We start from the raw sequence: 20,854 nt of genomic DNA on the forward strand, positions 1-20,854 counted from the left end.
TTTCTGTTTGAAGCCAGAGACTAACTTTCCTCCACTACATCCCAGCAGCCATGGTAGTGATTTGTGACAGTTCCAGGATTTCTCAGAAACCTGTATATTTTTGGACATAGTCTTTTATTTTTTGAAAAGTTTGAAATATGTGTGTTTTGTCATAAAATAATTTATTTGAAATAAATAAACTTGTACATGGCAATAAAGCCATCTCCTAAGTATCACTCATTGTAATTAAAGATTGCCTCAGTGGGCAAGAGGACATCATGACACAGCACGTTCAGAAGGATGTTTGCCATGTTTCTGTATGTTAGGTAACCTTCTGTTTATCAGCATCTTTTTAAGAATTATAAGAAAATTTGTAAGCTACTGACATAAAGCAGCATAAAAATGAAAATTCTAAAGAAAGGCACAGTAGTAACTTCTTTATTTTATGGAGTGAATTTATTCACTTCTTTCTTTTTCTGGAGATGTATTGTAGGACACAATGCTCTTCTTTATTGTACACAGACTGCAATATGTAGACAAAATGTTGCTTTAAAAAGTGACTGCAATTAAGCCATTGTGTCTGTGACAGAAAACATGGCTGATTGCTGTGTTGGAATGAATTATTAAATATGTTTGCAACTGAGCCATTGAATCTGTCAGAGGAAACATGGCCAACAACATGCATCTAGAATGTATTATTAAACCATACTCCCTTACAAGTTGTGCTATTATCCCAACTTTAGAAACAAAAGCACATTTGAAGCGGCAGGATAGGGAATGGGTCTGCAGTATGCTAATTATTCATGATGTTATTACCCATATGAAGGGTCTTCTTCTCAGTGTTATGAGTGGAAAAGGGATAAGCCATTCCTCTTTTGTCTTAGGATAACAAGAGCAAGCTGGATGAAGTTCTAAAACAGTTTAAGTTATCCCCTATCTTGTTTGTATAGCATGCCATTAAAAAAAATAATTATATATATATATAAATAATGTAATAACAAAAAACAAGGAATCACACCCAGCGTTTTTGCCTTAACACTGTTTTCAAGGACACCAATATCTCAGAATCTGCAGTATCACTCTGCAACTTTCTATCTCTAATGATGCATCAACTGCACCGCATTTAACTTCAGGAGATGCAAAGTTTTTCCACAGCCTTGGTCTACATGCAAAGCATTTAAAGATCAGTCTATTTTAGTATAGACAGTCTAACAAAGCTTGGGCTTGTTAAAAAGCACCATTATCCACAAAGTTCAGATGCAATCTTTTCAAACATCTGTCAGTGATTGGAGAGAAGGTTTTTGTCTCTCTCATTAGCTTGCTTTTTTCCAGGCCATCAAGATGATCAGAGACAAATGCTTGAGCAAACCAATTACTTTTGATTTACTTGATTTATTGGAAACATTATATTTTAGTTTGAAAGGTGATGCAAATTTTAACAGTAATTCTTCATAAAGGTTTTAACCCTTTCACAGCCCCACAAAATCTTCATTATTCCCAGTGAACAACAAACAATCAAAAAAACCCCAGAAAACTTTAAAAAAATACAGTCTTTCTCTTGTTGTCAAAATTTCAATAATTTCAAATAGAAGAAAACTGAAAACCCACTCGGGGTATTACAAATCTTAGTAAAAAGAAGTTTTATTTTGGTTTATAAATATATTTTGGTTTATATTTGGTTCTTATTTATATAAGAAGTTATATTTTGGTTTTTTTCCTCTAAAAAATAAATCACTTCAAAATGCAAAAGCTGATTCCATTGGCTTCTGTCAAACATTATACTGAAGCAAATGTTAGCTAGAAGCAAGCCCCCATACCCTTGAAATAAAAGCAGATTTTATCCCTAAATACTTGTAATAAAGTTCTTAATGAAGACAGGACAGTGGAGACATGCACTATAATTTGAATGAAAAGAAATCTTTCATTTTAAACAAGGATCATGAAATAAGGTGCTACCTAATTCTCCTTCAGTTGGAATGTAACCACCAGCTTCATGTACAACACAGCAGAATATTTTTCAATTCTTTCATTTATATTCCCTCCCCTGTTCTGAAGAGCATTGTGTTTAGAACACAATATACAATATTTTCTTATTTAATACATATTGTGTTGGACAGATTCCTAGAAGCAGGCCAGGGAGACAAGCCTATCAGTTACAAAATGCCACATGTAATTTAACAAGTGGATAGTTGTTTGGGATACTGGCTACTGGCCATTGAACATTGTGCATATTTGCATTTGGCACAGGGGCAGGAGGTAACAAACAGCAGATTTCAAGACTGTGAGAATGGAGTTTAATATTTAATGGTTTCTAAATGTTCTAGAATTTGTTTATTTTTGGTGTAGTGACTTTAGGTTGTCTGGTGGGGTTCATCTGCTTTTATAGTTAAAGAATTAGTAAAAAGCTTTAGATCACTGTAGCTAGAGTAACTTCATAAGAATTGTGCAATATTTTCCCCAGAATATTAATGTACATATATTTATGGTAACTTTCCTCCTTTGATTTTAATGCAGGATTCCCAGAGCTAGAAGGAAATACTGTCTTGGCAAAATGAAAAGTTTATAGAAGAACAGTCCAAGGATAAGTTGTATAAATCACTTTCAGGTTTTTCTCTCCTGAGTATTGTAGTCATCCTGATCCATGTGAATAATATTTGTATTCTATCACACAACTATGTCTGTTTTGAGTATACAAACACAAGAATCAATGAGGAAATCTTCATTTCTTGAAAGACAAATACAATCTATGAAATCTTTGGAGTTTATCACAGTGTTTTTCAGCTTTGTTGATGATAAAAGCAAATATTTTGTGTTCAGAAATGATCTATGAAAAAAATTGGAGAGCAGATTTTGGAAAATTTTACCTGATTAAACCATTTAAAATTATTTACAGAATATTTGCACCCAGGAACTTTTTTTCTTACTTCCCGAATTTCTTAAAGTCATTCTCAAACTATCTATACTTCTGCCTAGTGTGAGTAGATCCCATGAGCAGTTACAGAAAAATCAGCTCCTGCAGTTGTAGCTTGGAACATTGTATGTATCACTTAAACTGCTTCTCTGGCACACCTCTTTGCAGAGAACTTTACACAGACTTGCTAAATGCACTGCAGAAAGAATTATGATTTTTTAATGCGCATATATATGTATATATATATGTATTTGTATCATGCCATTGGGGTTTTTATCTTGTTATACCGCATGTGCCCAATTACACTGCAGTAATTCCGCAGTTACACTGGTGAGTTCAATAGAGGCAATCCAGATTTACAATGGGATGACTGATTGGAATCTGTGTAATGACTCCTTTCCTGAAAAGCTCTTGGTTTGAGGTAAGATTCAATACTAAATTCTATTGAGATGGAAACTGAGAAAATATGATAAACACTACCTTTATCTCATCCTGTATATAGACCAACTACACAATAGTTTCTTCCAGAAGATTATTTCTTACAAACAATATTCTTAAACGATATTAAATCCTTCTGTAATTCTCTATTATTTATCTGAATTATCGCACACTGATGGAGAAAAGGGAAGACCACAATTTTTTATTACTTATGCTGCCTCATATCCTTAAGAACATAAAAACAGAAGATTTCTGGTAGGGAATGGATTTTGGTGGCCCTTCCCCTATGTGTAGCATTATGTACAAACACAACATAAAGAGACTAGAACAATTTTTTCTTCATGAACTTCAAAGACATTTCAAGGAATTAAAGCCATTTTAAGTGTTGCCTAGAACAAGTAATTAATTACTAATTCATATTGATTCGTGTTACTTAATATTCGTGATAAGTCTTTTAAAGCTTTCTGTTAGTAAATTAAGACTGCTATTGATCTCACCAAAGACAACATGAATGCAATCAAAATTACATAGCTCAGTTTTGGGATTAAAAAAAAAATATTAAGTGGATACGCATTCATACCAAGCTAGTATTTATGATAAGAGCAGCATAAATAATACATAAGATTTACAGATATGCATAACTTTAAAATATTTTTTTTTTGTTACAAAGCAAGGGCTATTGAAATTAAAGAAAACATTTTTAATCATGAAAGGAAAACTGTGTCATCTGCATGAATTCTCAGTGTGTATTAATAAGCCAGCATCGTCTCTGCCTTGAGTTAATGAAGAGGGGTAGCAAATATATTTTTGTTACTGAGGAGAAGTGGAAGATTTATCTCACTGCCTTGAACACTTAGACTTCCTTATGGTGCTCACTTATTCTTCTTAATCAGGTTTTAGACAGTGTCTTTTACCAAACCGTTGGCTCGAGTCTGAGCAAAGTAATTCTATTTTTCATGCTCCAAACCAAAGCAGTCCAGTAATGATAACAATGCATAAAGGGATATTGCTATATGACTTTTGCATGCAAATAAGAAACTGCATTGTATGAGCAATCCAAATAGCAGAACAAATTATGGTTATGGATCTCTGAAGACACTTCCCAGAATGTGAATGATATCTGTGAACAGGCACACACAACACCATAAAGAACCAATAAGTTCTTTACTCTTAAAACCTGGGGCACACAAGGAAAACACAGAAGTTGATTTCCTGCTGTACTGTATCTCAGAAAGGGATCTGAAATGAGTCACACAAACCCACTTTGGCAGGTCTACAAATTAGACAATTGTGCCTCATCTAAATGAGGGCATTTATTTCATCGAGCCACTGGCACAGGTATGACTGCTAAACACCAGGGCGATTCAGAAAGCTTCTCCCAAGTGGAATATTTCATCTTGAAAAACACACACATGTGTGTGCACACTACCAACACCAGCAGGAGAAAGAGGAGAGAGTTTTATGCCTCACAGAGACTTTGGCAGTGAAGTATGTGATGACACAATGAGGCATTTGAGCCACATAAGCAAAGATGACCAGAATACATCTTGGACACAGAAGAGCTAAACTAAACCTGGAGTGGAAGATTAAAATCATCCTGGAGACGTTCAAAGGATATTTCTAGCTCTTTTAATTAGAACATATAATTGGACTTGCAGTCCATCAAAAAAGAAGGGGCAGGACCTCAAACAGACATGCATTAAGAAAGAGTAAAATAGGTCTTTTGACAGATTAAGCAGAAGAGATTTCTGGTTTTAAAATTAAAGAGTTGCACAATGATTAGGACTCCTACTAAAAGAGTGAAAGAGAGAGATACTGTATGCACCCATCTCCTGCTTCACTTATGTACTCATTTGCGACAGAACCATTCATGTGAACAGATCAAGCATTTCCTTTCTGCTTCTTTATCAGTGTCACACTTTTAGCTGTGTTGTTGCTTTTGAATATTGTGAATAAAAGCTTTCCTCCAAATTTCATGAGTCAAATTTCTTAAGTTTCCCCCAAACCTAACTTGAGTCATTCCTCACCAGAAAGACACCTTGACAAATGTTCTTCTGCCCCAGGATTTTCTATAAATTAGCAAGTAAGTAAGGAGAAAGGGTGAGCAATCCTTAAGCTACTCACTGTGACTAAACTTCTGCCTGAAACATGGTCAATGCTGAATTCAGATCAGTTGCTCATATCTTTGCCAAGTGAGGTCACAAAAGTCTCCAGAGATGGCTTCCACAGGTTCTCTGGGCAATGTGTTCCAATGGTGACTGAAACACAATGCAAAAAATTAAAAAATCTGTTACTTCTCTAAAAACACATTGTAATTCTATTTTAGGATACATATATATATATATATATATATATATATATATATATATTAGGGACTAATGTTGCATTCTAGCTGGTGTATAATTCCTAGGGCCATCCTCTGTAGCTTACTCTTTAGCATTTCTTTCCATTTTCAAACTGTATTAATTATTAATTATTCAGAGAATTCTCATATACTTTTTGAAGATTTTTGGCATACATTATATGGACAAGTTAGTTAGTAAATTTTAGGCATGATATCTTCATTGCTACAGCACTGTATTGAATCTATAGTTGTCTCTGCTTGAATCAGATGCTGCACGGAAGCATTCATCAGAGTGCTGCAATGTTTTCAGTATCTAGCAATATGTGATCCATGGCATTACTTGTTCTTAAAAGGTATTTAAAATTCTAAACTTTGTTAATTGTTTCCCCAAATGATTATATGCATTTTTAACACATAATTTATAGATCCATTAATTTTTATATCTTATTTTCATTAAATAATTTTCCTTTTTATTTATTTGGTCAAGTATACCAGCACCAGTTGTCCCCTAAATCATATATGTGTATATATATACACAGACCAGAGAATCTCTGTAAATATAAATATCTATGTATATTTATGTATATACAAACATTAAAATTGTACATATAGCAACGTTATCCAATACTTCAACGTTGAATTTCTGCAGACCTCCATTTCTGTTGATCATGATCTTGCAAATCACTAGACCTAAAGCAATTTTTTTCATGAAGAGTAAGTCTTTCACAGTAATAGATGAACTGAGTGTTGTTCAACAACTTCATCATACAGCAGAGTGAGGAAATAAAGAATACAGAAATATAGCTGCAACATGGCAGAGTCATTTGGAACAGTGAAAAAAACTGTTTGTCTTGCCCAAACAAGAAAAGGAAGAACAAGTTTAAGAGAGGAAAAGTAGATAGCAAAACTAAAAAAGTATGGGTCCTTTTAAAGACAGAAAAATTGCTTTCTGAATCAAAAATTTTATTGTCTTTTAAGCAGAATTTCAAGGTCTGCAGAAGGAACCCCTCCATCACAAGTAAAATTTTAGACATAGAGGAATTCAGTCAGTTTTTGGCAACTTCTTTTCTAATCCTAGTAATAATATTTATTTAAATAAAATAGTGAGGTATAATTGTCGCAGACATTTTTTCACAGAAATCCTTTCTTTCAGATTTCTGCGTCTTCTGGAAGGCAGAGGCCTCAGAAGAGAATGTAAACAATTGTTATCAGCTGCTGTGGAATGCAATAGGATGCACCTATTTTGATTGGTGATTGGTTCATGTTCCCACGTTTATAATTAAGGGCCAATCACAAAGTGCAAGCTAGGGACAGAGTCCCTGGACACAACTTTGGTATAGATTCTTTCTTTCTATTCTTAGCTTAGCAGCAGCTCTGAAAATTTCTCTCTTTATTCTATTTAGTATAGTCATAATGAACTATATATAATATATCAATAAATCCAGCCTTCTGATCAAGAAACAAGATTCTCGTCCGTCTCTCTCTCACCTCCAGCGACCCACTCAGGACGCTGTAATATATAATCATCTTATTTCAATCTAAACAAAGCAATAGTTAAATTGATTTGCTGCTTATTAGTCAAGATCTTCCTGCTAAATTTTGGTCCCTAGGGAGGCCCAAGTTAATATCTGTTTCATACCTTCAATCTCACAGCTTATGTAGCTGAACTAAAGTTCAGTTAGTTTAAGATAACTCAGTTTTGTGATAAAATATATGTAAAATTCATATTTTATCGAAGCCTGTTAAAATTAGAATTAAATGATTGGTCTACATATAAGCAAACCTGTGCACATTACCAACTATCTTAAGTACTTACATCAAGCATATCCTAATCAATTTGGACTAAGCAATGTCACTGAGATTTGCTCTGTTGGTCAGAGCTTGGTGCTAATAACACTGAAATTGTGGGTTCACTCCACATGTGAGCCATTTACTTAAGAGATGGACTCAATGATCCTTCAGAGTCCCTTCAAACTCAGAATGTTCTGTGATTCTGTAATTGCAAAATTTGTATCAGTGGTTAACTTTTGACGCCTACCAAAAAATTAGTTCACTATTAAAATGCCCTTGCTGAATGCAAGACTTGCTGTAAGAAATTTTTCATTTCATAACTAGTAAACCATTCTACAATACCATTCCACAGATAATGTCCTCAGTAACTCATGTAGAATAGCATATACAGAATTATAATGCACAAAATGAATAGATCCTTAAAGAGCAGGTTTCCTTCACATATTAGTATTTCTCTTAAACTTGCTGTTTTAAAGGTTACATTTTTAATTTTTTATGGCATTGTAATCATTAATTATCTGTGAAGCAATGGTATCTTTAATGCAAATATGCTCTTCCCTTTTTTTTCTTATAGCCCAATATTATGGCAGCTGTAACTATCTACTATCTATAAGAAAACTTTTGTGATAATTTAGTTATATCATACATTATATATTCCTTTGAACCCACAAACACCTTGAGTTTTCACTTTATCATTGGTATAAGGAATTTCTAAATATCTCCATATCTGGATTTGCTGGGGTCTTTTCAAGTTTTTCAACAGATTTTGTATATAGAAGTTATGGAACCGTGTTCACCTTGCCTCCAGTCTTCAATTTTCTGACTAATTTAGGCCTTCCAATTTCTTTGCTAATTCATGAATGGAAATTTTGTCTTAGAAGTAGGGTGAATTCATTAAAACCATCAAATATTTTGTAATGAATATCCTGTGTTTCCTAATTTTAGGATCTTATCCCTCTACCAAAAAGGCTCTGCTTTTTTTCCACTTATCTTTATCTGTGAGAACATTCACGAGAAATTGCTCACTTTCATCTCCCTCCACAAGTTGGTAAATTCCTCTATGAATGTCCACATTGCTGCTGTGTATCATCAGCAATACTCATTTACCTGTAAAACCCTGAAATTTGTTTCTGTGTTCAGAAATGTCCTTCTGGCTAATATTCTCCTATTTCTTCCAAGGCAGCTAAAGTTGTTTATTTTCTTTAAAACACAACACAATTGGCTTTTCAATTGTTCTCCTATTTGAAATCCTATTGGGTAAGTTAATCAGTTCCAATATCACAGACTTGTGCTTTTCATTTATATTCCTGTTCTGCCTGAGTATTCAAGCTCTCACCTTTGATTTAAAAGTAGGGAACAAGAAAGACAGTCTAAACTCAGTTAAAGCTTGCATTCTGTACATGAGGACTCCTTTGCATCGTTAGCCAAAACATCATCTCGGGTTATGAATTTTACCTGTTCTGAATTAATAATTGGTTAGGTGGTTTCTTAAAGTACAGAAAATTTTATATGGGTTCTTGTAACTTGGGTTTTTCTGTTTGTTTTTTGGGTTTTTTTAATATGTCATACTTAGTATTAGATAGTGCTTCATTACTTCTAGTTATTTACATAGGATGAATAAATACGCTTTTTTAATTGTCCAATGGAGCTATACTGTTAATTAAATTCCTTTCTGTAATTGTCAGTTGTCTTTCTTGCTGACAGTTCAAAAAAGCCAGTTATTTCAGACTTCACTCTGCTACTGTACTAAATTATAAAATGAAAGTTAATGTCTCAGTGATTGATAATAGCAAAATAAAACCTAATATTTCTTCTCTGTAAATTACTAAAAATATAGTGTTGAATACACAATGTGTCTATTGCAAAGTAATAATTCAGGAAATTAAATATGGAATTGTCAATCTTTGAAGCAGAAAAGACCTGCACTTTATATTTTACATCTTTGAAAAATCATAGACAATACTTAAGATAGGGTTAATTTAGAAAGGCCAAAAAAAGATGTTTTTGTGTGAGGTACGACATTATTTGCTGGCGTAGAGAACAACCTAGGGGCAAGGAGGCATTAATATTTCTCTCTAAAAGGAGTCAACCTTAAAGACACGGTTAGTCATCACTGCACATGTAGACAGTGGTGGACTCTAGATTATATATTACCACTTAGAGAGTTCAAAGCCACAGCTGCTTATCTCTCCAAATGTCAGCTCAGTTTTCCCTAGCAATCAAAAAAAAAAAAAAAAAATCAGTGTGAAAAATTATTGAGAAAGGAACGGAGAATAAGTCAGAAAACAACTTTGTGATATTAACAGTTGCTGGTAAGTAAACATCTTGACTATTATGCATAGCTCTGCCTGCTCCATTTCAAAACAAAAATCCTCTAACTAGAAAGTGCAGAGAAATTATCAGGGACAAAGAGACTGTCTGTGCAAGCAAATTATTTAGAATTTGGTAGATGTATTCCATAAATCAGACCTCCTACCTGAAGAGCCCAAGAGCCAATGGAGTCTACATATTTCACGAATGAGAAGGAAATGTCAAGACAGAAAAGAATCAAGAACTTTTCCTTCCCCTTATACATAGGATGAATGTGTTGTACATTGCTGACATACACCAAATACAACAAAAGAGCAGATGCTAAAAGAGAATGTTTATTGCTGGACAACATATTTAAACAAATGAATTTAGATGCAGCCTTCAACTTAACAGATTTTGTCCATGTTTGAGACGAGTTCAGGAGGAGGAAACATCTGGAATGAATGTCCACTCTAAAGAAGGCAGGGTTTGGCACTCCCTCTCCCATGAATCTCTACCTCTCCTAAAAAAGGAATTTCTTAGGGGAAAGTGAAAAGAATCTATTTCTTTAACAAGCAGTGTACACAGGCACAGGAGAAAAAGAATAACTGTTAATATTTGAACTTTCTTGCTGTGGAGAAAGCTCGTGGATTTAGAGTCTTGCTCAGCTTCTCTTGAGGTCTGGAGCAGGGATGTGGCATCCAGGGCATCCTCTTTGGCTCCAGTGGTGGTTTGCTCTCGGACTGGAGTTGAACTGAACAGTTACAGAAGCCACAGAAGTCAATGGAGAAATGCTGTATGCAGTCCCGGGAAAACTTTTTGCCTCAGCTAACAAAAAGAAGCTGGCTAAAAGCAGAGCATGCACCCTCTCTCCACTGCACAGCACAGCTGACAGAACACAGTAGGTGTGTGTTTGAACACAGACCGCTGAAAGAATTTCCCCAGTTTCCCCTCTCGCTCGGACCCAGCTTAAAGTTACAGGACCCATTCCTGTGCATAAAGTAGTCGACAGGGGATACAGTGCTATGATAAAGTCACCCCAGGACAGGCTCTGAACTGTTGATTCCCAGAATGTGAGTAATGGAATAGGATTACATTTTCCTTAACCCAAACGACAAACATCTTGTACTCTTTGCACTCAGAATCATCAGAATACCGGGGGGGTCTTACTATCAGACAATCAAGATGTTCTCACATATTAACTCAACAATGTTAATTATTTTAACTTGTCCAGAATTTCTGCATATTTTATTTGTCCTGAAATTGGGTAGCTCAGACTAGTTGGAGTGCATGCAGACCCTTTCCCTAAAAAAGAAACTTAGAAAGAGATAAGCCTGAACTGATGAGAAAATTTCTTTAAAACTCTCCTGTCTGCTTTTTTTTTTTTCATCTTCTTCTCCTCTTAAGAAATTATAAACCCAACTCAAAAAATAAAAACAAAATAAAAAGCAAAAATTTCTTCTTGAACTAGACGTGTCTGTATCTTGTAAATGAAAGTCCTCATTACATTTAAAAGTAGGTAAATATCTTTCCAATAAATGCCTCTAAGCCCTGACCTATCTTTTCCTCTGGCAGAAAAATATAAGGCACTTCTGATTGGTAAATCATTCAGTCACTGCAATCAAGCACCTAATACACATGGAGCATGGAGCAATTCAAAATCTTTAGACTGAAAAAACTGTTAAGATAATCAAAGGAGAATAACATTTTCATTGCATTCATGCCAAGAAGTTAAAATGTAAATGGAGGATGCAGGTTGCATATCACAAAGTACTGCAAAAAAAAATCTGATAAGTACCAGGTAAGGCTCCTTGGAGTTCAGAACATGTATTACCTTCTGTGGAAAAAGAAGGGCAACTCATACAATTGATCACAAATAAGTTTTTTTATTTGCTTTCATATTGCAAGCAAGAAAACAAAACATTTGCAAAGATTTTTTTTCTCTCCAGCAAATGTGATCTTGGTGGATTTAGTTACTTTGGTAGCAAGTGTACAGAATAAAACATGACATTATTAACAATGACAAGGCTAACATTAAGCTCTCATTAGGCTGCTACAGACTGCCATAGCACCAGAAACTGAAAAAATGACCTGTGTTTGTACAAAGATTGCGTGATCATTCATTTGGGAATACTTTGCTGACATAAATTTCAGATAATCTTATGTAGACCAATCCCTAAGAACCAAAAAACATATGTGTCTATTCTCCAAATTCTCTTCTAGGAAGCCTCTTGTGCTCAAATGATGTGTTTGATCAAACCACATTGAAAAATCTAAATAAATCTTTAAATTTTGTGATTCTGAAAGAATCTGACAAAGAAGTGTGTAACGCAGAAGTAATCTGTGCCCAGCCTTTTTGAATAATGAATTCAGTCCTATGATATCTCCAAGAGTACCAGAAGGTTTGGACAGTGTTTAGGGACTGTCTGACAAAGGTGATGCTACCCACGTTTACATAAACAACTTCCCAACTTTTGTACCCATGGCATGCAAAAGTACTCATAAATCACATTCATAATTCTGGTGGTAAGATTCCTGAGGACACCCATCGGTGGGTTGATCAAGCAGTTGTGATGATGATAGTCCAAAGACCTGAAACTGTCATAATATATAACGGATAAGTCTTCCTTCTTTTTTTTTTTTTTTCCCCACAAGGATAGAATGGCCTTGCTGCATGGCTGGATCAGATTCATCCAAATGATTTATTTTTTAGATCAGCCTGAAAGGCTTGTCTCTTTAATAGAGAAGGAAAAATTTATCTGAGGGCTAAATTGTGGAAAAATGTACTATCTTCCCTTCAGCTTTTTTTCACTGGAGAATTGGACTCACGCTTGCTGGGTACCATGGAAGTCTGAGCTAGGAACCACCTAGCCAGAATCTGTTTCCAGAGGAAACCACCATTAGGGCTAAAAAAGCACACAAAGCACTTGAAATGTGAAATGGGTGTACTTGAGAGATAGTCTTTGTCTGAAAAAATTAATGAAATTACCCTTGAAGCCCATTATATACATATTAGGAGAAAGGGAATATCTACAGAACTTTTTGAGAAGAACACTTCCTCAGATGTTTCCCTATAGCAACTAAAAATTTAATAGAAGAGCTGGAAACTATAACTTCTGTGTGTTGGAAGGGAATGTTGCTTTGAAACAAGATTAAATTACAGACACCATCAAATCTCTGTATCTAAATGAAATTGGACAACATATCTTGTTTGGGTTTCACTTAAAAAAAACAGGAATACCTAATACAATTTGTATTCGTGATGCCTATATGTTTTCAAATGCCTAAACTCTAGGGAACTCAAAGTGAAGCACTTCTACATGGAAGGAAATTGACTTGAAGGGTAGTGCAGAAGGTGAAACATTTTAAAAGAATTATTGGTATGCATATGATATTTGCATTTCCTATTAACCTTCACTTGCACAAGCAGAAAACCTGCTTCAAAACGGTGAAGGGCTCAGTTCAATTTGCCTGTCTATAAAATTTAATTTAACCAAAAACCTGCAAGAGAGCAGAAGCTGAAACAAAGTTTATTGCTGATTGGTTTAATGTGAGGAACCTGAAATTGATGTTGACATTTTGCCTGCCTGGAGCAATCACTACACTGCATCTCTTAATTGGCTAAGCAAGCCTCTCTCCTCCTCTCACACAGCAGTAAACTCATGCTTGCAGCTGCAGGAATCTCCTGCTGTAAATACTTACATGGCCAAACCAATTCAGCTAACAAAAGACTCCCCTTCCTGGATAATCCAGTTAGCCTGTTAAATAACTGTGAGCTCTGCATAAATTCTTGGTAACTTTCTGCATTGTGTGAGAGCATGAAGTATGACATTATTAGCTTAATGTGCAGCTTGGAAAATGTATAAGGCATTATGGTACAGTCACACTATTATCTACTAGATTGAGCCAGGTTTATTAACAGTGACAACCATTGCAACAATAAAAGGCATGCAAAACCAAATTCAGTTATCAGAACCTTATGGGAGGTTTGCAATCATATTAGATTATTTTCTTTCTAAAAGGCTTACATTTAGAACTTGCCATTAAAATGACCACTTTTATTGGTTTCACTCTTTCTGTTAGTATCTACAAAAGTTCAGCAAATATATTTTATTTTATGCAGACTGCCTTTGTATGATGACAGCATATACAGTCTGCTGGATAAAAGTGGAGGCTGCCTTAAAAATTTTGTCATGAAATTATTTTTTTCTTAACACTTCAAAATAAATTCCTTCCTGCCTGCAAATTCAAACACAAATCACTGTCTTTTATCTGTAGAGACTGTCAATATGGTTGCAAAAAATATCTCTCAGGAATTGTGTAAAAAATTATTAGGTTGGGAACTGTCCCTAGGTGAAAGTTCAGGTTTTTTTTCTCCTATTGTCAATATAGTTCTGTGCTTTCCCTACAAAAACAATGAGAAAAAATCCAACCAAACAAAAATCCAAGTAGCTCCTTCCAGTACAAGGGTGTTTTTTCCCTTCAAAATGAGACTCTAAATAATCTTGTGATAGCTGCACTAGTAGTACACATACTTAACTGAATGAATCTTTGTGCAAGTGTCCATTTACATGAGATGTAAATAATTTAAAGAAAGATTTTTGTTCTAATCCTAAAATGCATGGTTTTTCCCCAAGAAACACATGGATTGATTATCATAAATTATTATTTGAAATATTTAATTTGTGAAAGTGGCTAACTTTAGAAAATTACATCAGACAGTAAGGTCTAAAGAATTTTAAGTTGTCATAGCAACAAATTTTTTTTGTTCATAAGAGAAAGTTTTACTGCAAATGTTTGGGCTTTACCATTTTAAAATGAGGTTACTTAATAAATTAAGAAATTAACTTCCTGTAAAAATACCACAAAGGGCAAATAAAGTTTTCTTTGCTACTGCCTGTAACTTTTCTTGGCAGAACTTACTGTTCAGGGCTCTTCAGAAATTTACATTGCTTTGCAACCTCTTAGAATTAGATTTTGGAGATTTTCATCAGATCTGCTTTGCTATCAGATATCACAAAAACTCTTCAAGGTGTGGAAAGGAAAAAACAGAGTTTTTATTAAAAGTATTGCCAGCATGAAATCAAAAGAGAATTTCAATATTCTAAACCCCAGCTACATTATAGATCTATAGAAATAACCATAAACAGATCTTCTACCAGTAGTCACATACAGTGATCTGCTTTTGACTGAGTGTACTGAAAACCTTGTCAACAGATGTGGAAAACCTGAAAGGAAACAGGAGCCCTGGCAAAACATGTAATGTTTACAGGCATTGCTGGAGTGATAACTAGAGTAGTCAGGTTATTGGCCAAGACACATTCATTCATGTATGCCAGTAGAGTTAAATGAAAAGACATACACCTGGGAGATATAAATACAGGTCTCACCTCCATAAAGTGGAACTGCATTTCAGATGTCAGCAGGGAAGGCATGGTGATTTTGGTAAGTGAGGGGAGAAGGATGAGACCATAATAAACCAACTTAGTCTGTAATTAGATTTTGAAATTACTGCTCAGACAATGAAAAGAAGTCATTAAAAGGGGCTGTGTAGAAACTTTATTGTGTATGAGGGCAATTCACAATTTGCTAAAGCTAGACCCAGCTGCCAAAATAGGAGATTTCTGCTAGGAAGCTGTAGTTTTCCTGTGTAAATGTGGTACACCAATAAACTACCTTCAGTATCTCACACAACTCTGTTGGCTGAGGTAGATTACATATCAAAAATGTGAATTTGAATTGAGGTAGGTTGCATATCTAAAAATGTGGGGTTTGGTTCGCCAAATATCATGGGTTTAAAACAGTCAAACCTTGGTAAGACGAACAAGAGATCACTCTAAAATAAAATAATATTCAGCCATATATTTTTAATGTAATAATCTATAAAAAATGGGAATAAAGCTAGTGATTCAGATGGTGTTGTTTAGCTGGCAAGGGATAATTTAGGATAAGCACTCCATGGCTATTTGTATTGTTCTTTGGAAAACTCAATCTCTTCTGTTGTTTCTCAGGAAAATCTTAGAAAGATATCATCCTACAAGCATGACTGAAAGAAAGCCTCCAGCCTTTTAAATTCTTTTGACATCTGTGACATCTGTTTCACACCCTTTCATTAAGTAAGCTGTGAACACTATTGACCTAAATGTGAGCTATATACACTTGTCTTGGGCCAGCTTAATAAAAGAGAATTCAATTCTCTGACAAGAATTTTTTTTCCTTCTAACTACAATCACTTCAGCTAAAGTATCTAATTTAGATCATATATAGATTTACACAAAATAATTCTATATATATATATATATATATATATATATATATATGGGGGGAAAAATCCAAGTATTTTATTGTCTCCGGTTGTGGTCAAGAATTTTTTGTCACAGCTAGCAACTCACTACTAGGTTGGAAGAATAAAATAATTAAAATGCATACAAATTGTTTTATTCCTGTAGGTTGAAGCTAATTTTGGTGTTCTTGGATGCAAAGATTGATTTATGATGAATTCAAATTGCTTTTGATTACCTAGATTATTCTCTATTTCTGACTTAATGCAGTCCATGTTTTTTGTAAAAATAACAGTTGCCATTTTACATAGGTGATGCAGAATGGGAGATGAAATAGAAGAATCTTTCAGAGGTCAGAAGTGGAACAAGAAGGAAAGGCAATTGGTGGGAAGGAGCAAGGATTACTAGGGTTTCTCATTCAGGAAGACATATGACTATTAATGTCAGATGTGAATGCCTACTGTAGGAAGATTTTGAAGCTATATGCAGTTGGAGTGGGTGGCTGTCCTTGAAACAGAAATCCACTTGAAAATGAAAAGTTCAACACACCTAATGGTTTGCTCCTCCTTCACTCCAAGGTTTAAGCCATAGGACTGCCCTTTATGTAGTTCAGCAAAGCAAAGTATAGCTCATAAGAGACATGCAAAGGTCTCGACACTCTCAGTTTCAAATCTAGGCCAACTCTTCTCAAGTCAAAAGTTGTGTAGAATAAACTTTCTTGAAAATATTTGAGATGATAAGAAATCCACAATTTCCTCATGTTCTTCTGATAGTAATAGCAGTAGTGAAAAACAATAATCCTCACAGATACTGTATATTGTGAATAGTCTTTCTAAATTGAGATAGATTTCCTCTAAGTGTGAGATTTTAGGTATTTGAGGCTATACATTCATTAAAATGCTTCTCATTGACCATTTTCAAAGGCAAAATTGGTCAGCTTTTAAACCTCGCAAATACCTCTCTGCTGGATATATTTTGGCAGGGACTACCCCACGATTAGTTTGATAAATATGTATTAAAAACATTTAAAGAGACTGAAACTTTTAATTGCAAATACAGGAGAAAATAAAATTATCTTTGAATACCCGACATTAAGTGGATTTCATTGTGATTTTTCATAGACAGGTAATACAATAAAACCATCAATATTTCATTAACACTAATAACACTTATGAACTCTCAGGCACGTTGCCAAAAGCAGCATCTTTTCTGAAGTAGAGAAGCTATTTTTAGAAAAAAAAGAATTAGTATTACTTAGCTCATTTGGATGCATTAACAGCAAAAATAATTCTTCCTGATGACTTTTTAAGTCATAATAATAAAACCTGATAATGAATAATAACAAACAGCAATAGTAACAGAGCAAAATAACATTCTGTGAGCTCTTATATTTCACTTTAAAAAGGTTTGTGTTCACCAAAATGCAACTGAGAAATCTACAAAAATTGTAATCAGTTGTACATGGAAGAGAAGACCAATATCAATATAAAAGGCTGAGATTCAATTCTACTGCCATTTCAGTTTCTCAATGCGGGCTATCCAAATACAATGACTTTACAAATTTGACCTGGAAGTATTGTAAATAAATGAGTTCCTTGTGACACAAGGCAATATTTTCAAGTTTTTCATAAACTCAGAAAAACATCTCTGCTTCTTCTGTGACATCTTCAGACAAAATTCTCTGTTCCTTTAAAATATGCTGTACTAACTTGCCAGAATAATGCAAAGCATGTCTTTGATTTTAAGTGTAACTGAATGCTTGAACGATGTTCTTTTGATTTCAAATTTGTTTGGAAGTTGTTCTTGAAAGTGAAATCACAGAGGAAATATGAGACAGAGATGTGAACACAGCTTATCAAATTGACAGTTTCTATACATACTCTGCTTCTACAATTCTTGATTCATTACAAGAATAGAGGCTTCATGGCAATCTTTGTTGCAAATGCAAAACTCCTGACTTTTCTATTCAAGTCCACGGTAGTCAAAAAAAAAAGTTGAATATAGATTGCCAGTTCATTTAGTAAACTGACAGAACATTTAGCAAATTACATGACCTACATGAAACTCATGTTTGAATTACATGGCACAATAATTTGCCTGTGTCAGTCTACTGACTGGCATTTCTTTATGAAAATGACAAGTTGAAGTTTGCAGTTGTATCTTCATCCAAAAGTAGAAAGCCCTTTTCTCATCTTTATAGTTGCAAAAGACATTCTCAACAAATATGAATCAGGAATAACCAGAGAATGATGTCTGTCAGTTTTAACCTGAGATAATAAACCCTAGTTATTAAAGTGCTATCTCTTCCCATACCTCAGTGATTCTTTCAAATGCATTATTAGCTTATATGGATATGTGTTTCAAACCTCAGGTTCCCTTCATACAAACCAATATTTCAATCCTGTATCATCCTCTTGACCTTTTAGCTAAAGTAAGGGTTTATAAAAAAGCTGACCATGTGACACAAAATACCTCTGATGCTCAAATGTATTTTGCAGTGAAACCACTTAATAAAGCACCAAAACCTAATAAAAATAAAGTACAAATATTTATTGAATGTTCAGTGTCCTAAATAACTTCAGAAGCAAACCACTTCCAGTATCAGCAAGTGAAAACCCAGGAAACATTATCCAAGAATGCAGAGAAGAAGAGGCAGAAGGATTGAATCATTGAGCAATTACATGCTTTTGGAGCAGCTCAGCTTTGTGGCAAATCACAATAGGCTGAAAATTCCTGATTAGAAAATTACCATCCTTCCTGGGGGAATTAAAGAAAGGCAGACTTCTATTGAATGATTCAAGTTTCAGGAAGACTTAGCCCCCAGTGAATGAGTTTGTCTCTTGCCTTACAAAGAAACACTACCACACAGAGCTCCTGAATTTAGTGCCTAAGGTTAGGCACTAAATTCAGGAGATGGAAGGAAGAGAGACCTGCCCTTTGCTTTTGACTTTCAACAGGTTTTTATTATTTCTGTTCTCTTTTTCCTCCAGTACTTGTTTAGCTAGCAGAAATTAGGGTTATTTTGACATGGATTCACAGTTAAATGAATAATTCGACAGCGCTTCAGCTGTGAGAAAAAGTTGAAAAATTTAGTGCTCCTTCAAAATTGTTATTAAAGTCAAAATAATGTTCATGACTGCAGAAAATCTCATACTCTCCGTAGTGGTATAACCTTTTCCCCTTAACAAACAATACAACCAAATTAAGGGCTTCAAATTCAAGACTTAATTATTGCACCTTGCTCAGCAATTAAAAGGGAATTTCAAAATAGATACTGTGGCATATGTCATAATTAAAAAGCACTTTACAATACTGTTTCTGCTTCTTTTATTTTTTATTTTTACAATAATGCTGATCAAAGCAATAGTGGAAAGTGAAAATTGTCTTTACATACAGATGCCTAACCTTCAGCACAGAACTTGCAGCTTCTTAAATCAAATCAAATCAAATCTTTATGCGACTAGAAAATTAATTATAGCACTATGTTTTCAAGGATATGAAATGTAGAAGTGGTGCTGTAGTGCATAATAAGACAATCTTAAGACTCTAACTCATATACAGGCATCTATTTCATCACAGATGGAAAATATGCCTGTGAGAACAAGCATGTTGACAACCATATTCTGCTCTAAAAGCTTTGAAATAAGAGCCACAAACAAGTAACTTTAATGGCTCTGGGGTAGTATTGTGATCACCCAAGACAAGACAAAGAGAATGCATTATGGCAAAATGAAACTCCTTTTCACATCACAAGGTACCTGTTATGTTAATGTGCAGCACATGTAGTTGTTTGAAGAAAATTCTCTTGTGCTGTTTCAAAAAGGAAGTGGTTATATTTAATCACCACTTCGGTTCCAGTTTGAGGTTGTTATTCCAGTATCACAATCCTTCCACTGAGACCTGCAGTTAACTTCTTCTGGAAATGCTCAGGAAGAGTCTTGAGTTTTCTTTTATACATTGAACTCTGCCAGAGAACAAGACTCAAGATAATTTTCTGATTTTATTACAACACCCTTAAGGAATTGAGCAAATGAATCTTATTTAAAATTCATATTAAATAAAATTTTTCAAGATCACTATCCTTCCAGACTGACAGTGAAGTCTTACATATTAACTGAAATTCAGTACAGACTTCTTAGACAACCTCACAATGATTTGATTCCATACAGGGTGCCCCACACCATAGCTCAGAGGCAGTAGTACCAGCCATATAAGTTGTTGTAGTGTGTTCATTAAGTTCATTTAATTCCTCCCCCATTTTATGTATCTGCTCCCCCCCATTTTGTGTAAAATGGTTCTGGCCTCCTCAGTGTTCCCGCCACAGCCCTGCCAGTTATATTGTCAATCTTTTAGGTTATATAATTCCTCCTCCCCTTTTTCCCTTATATGTATGCCTTTTCTCCTCCCTGGGCCAAGTCAATCGCTCCCCCACTCCAGAAGCTTCTCCTCTTTGGGGGTTGTGGTTGGCTGTGGTCCCGGGGCCCCTCCCATACCTGGTACCTATTGGGCTCTCCACTCTGTCATTTGTGTTAAGCTCATCCCCTCTCCTCCCGCCACTGGTCTTCTGTAAACCCCTCCCGGGTCCACTCCTTCCCTTTATAACCCTTAAGCACCGTTTGTTCTGGGTCATTCGCTGGGACATCGTGGGCTTTCCAATAAACCTGTTTGGCCCCCAGCGAGTGTCCAGCTCCTTCCTTCTCGTTGTTTAGCAGCAATCCAGCCCGCAGCCAGCACAGCCCGAGGCCTTACGACTCCGAGGGGTGCTGGCAGACCCTGCAGCTGGGTGTCGGCCTTAACCTCAGCTAGCCGGACTCTGAACTT

Source organism: Melospiza georgiana, chromosome 2, assembly GCF_028018845.1.
Source record: "Melospiza georgiana isolate bMelGeo1 chromosome 2, bMelGeo1.pri, whole genome shotgun sequence".
Classification (NCBI taxonomy): Eukaryota; Metazoa; Chordata; class Aves; order Passeriformes; family Passerellidae; genus Melospiza; species Melospiza georgiana.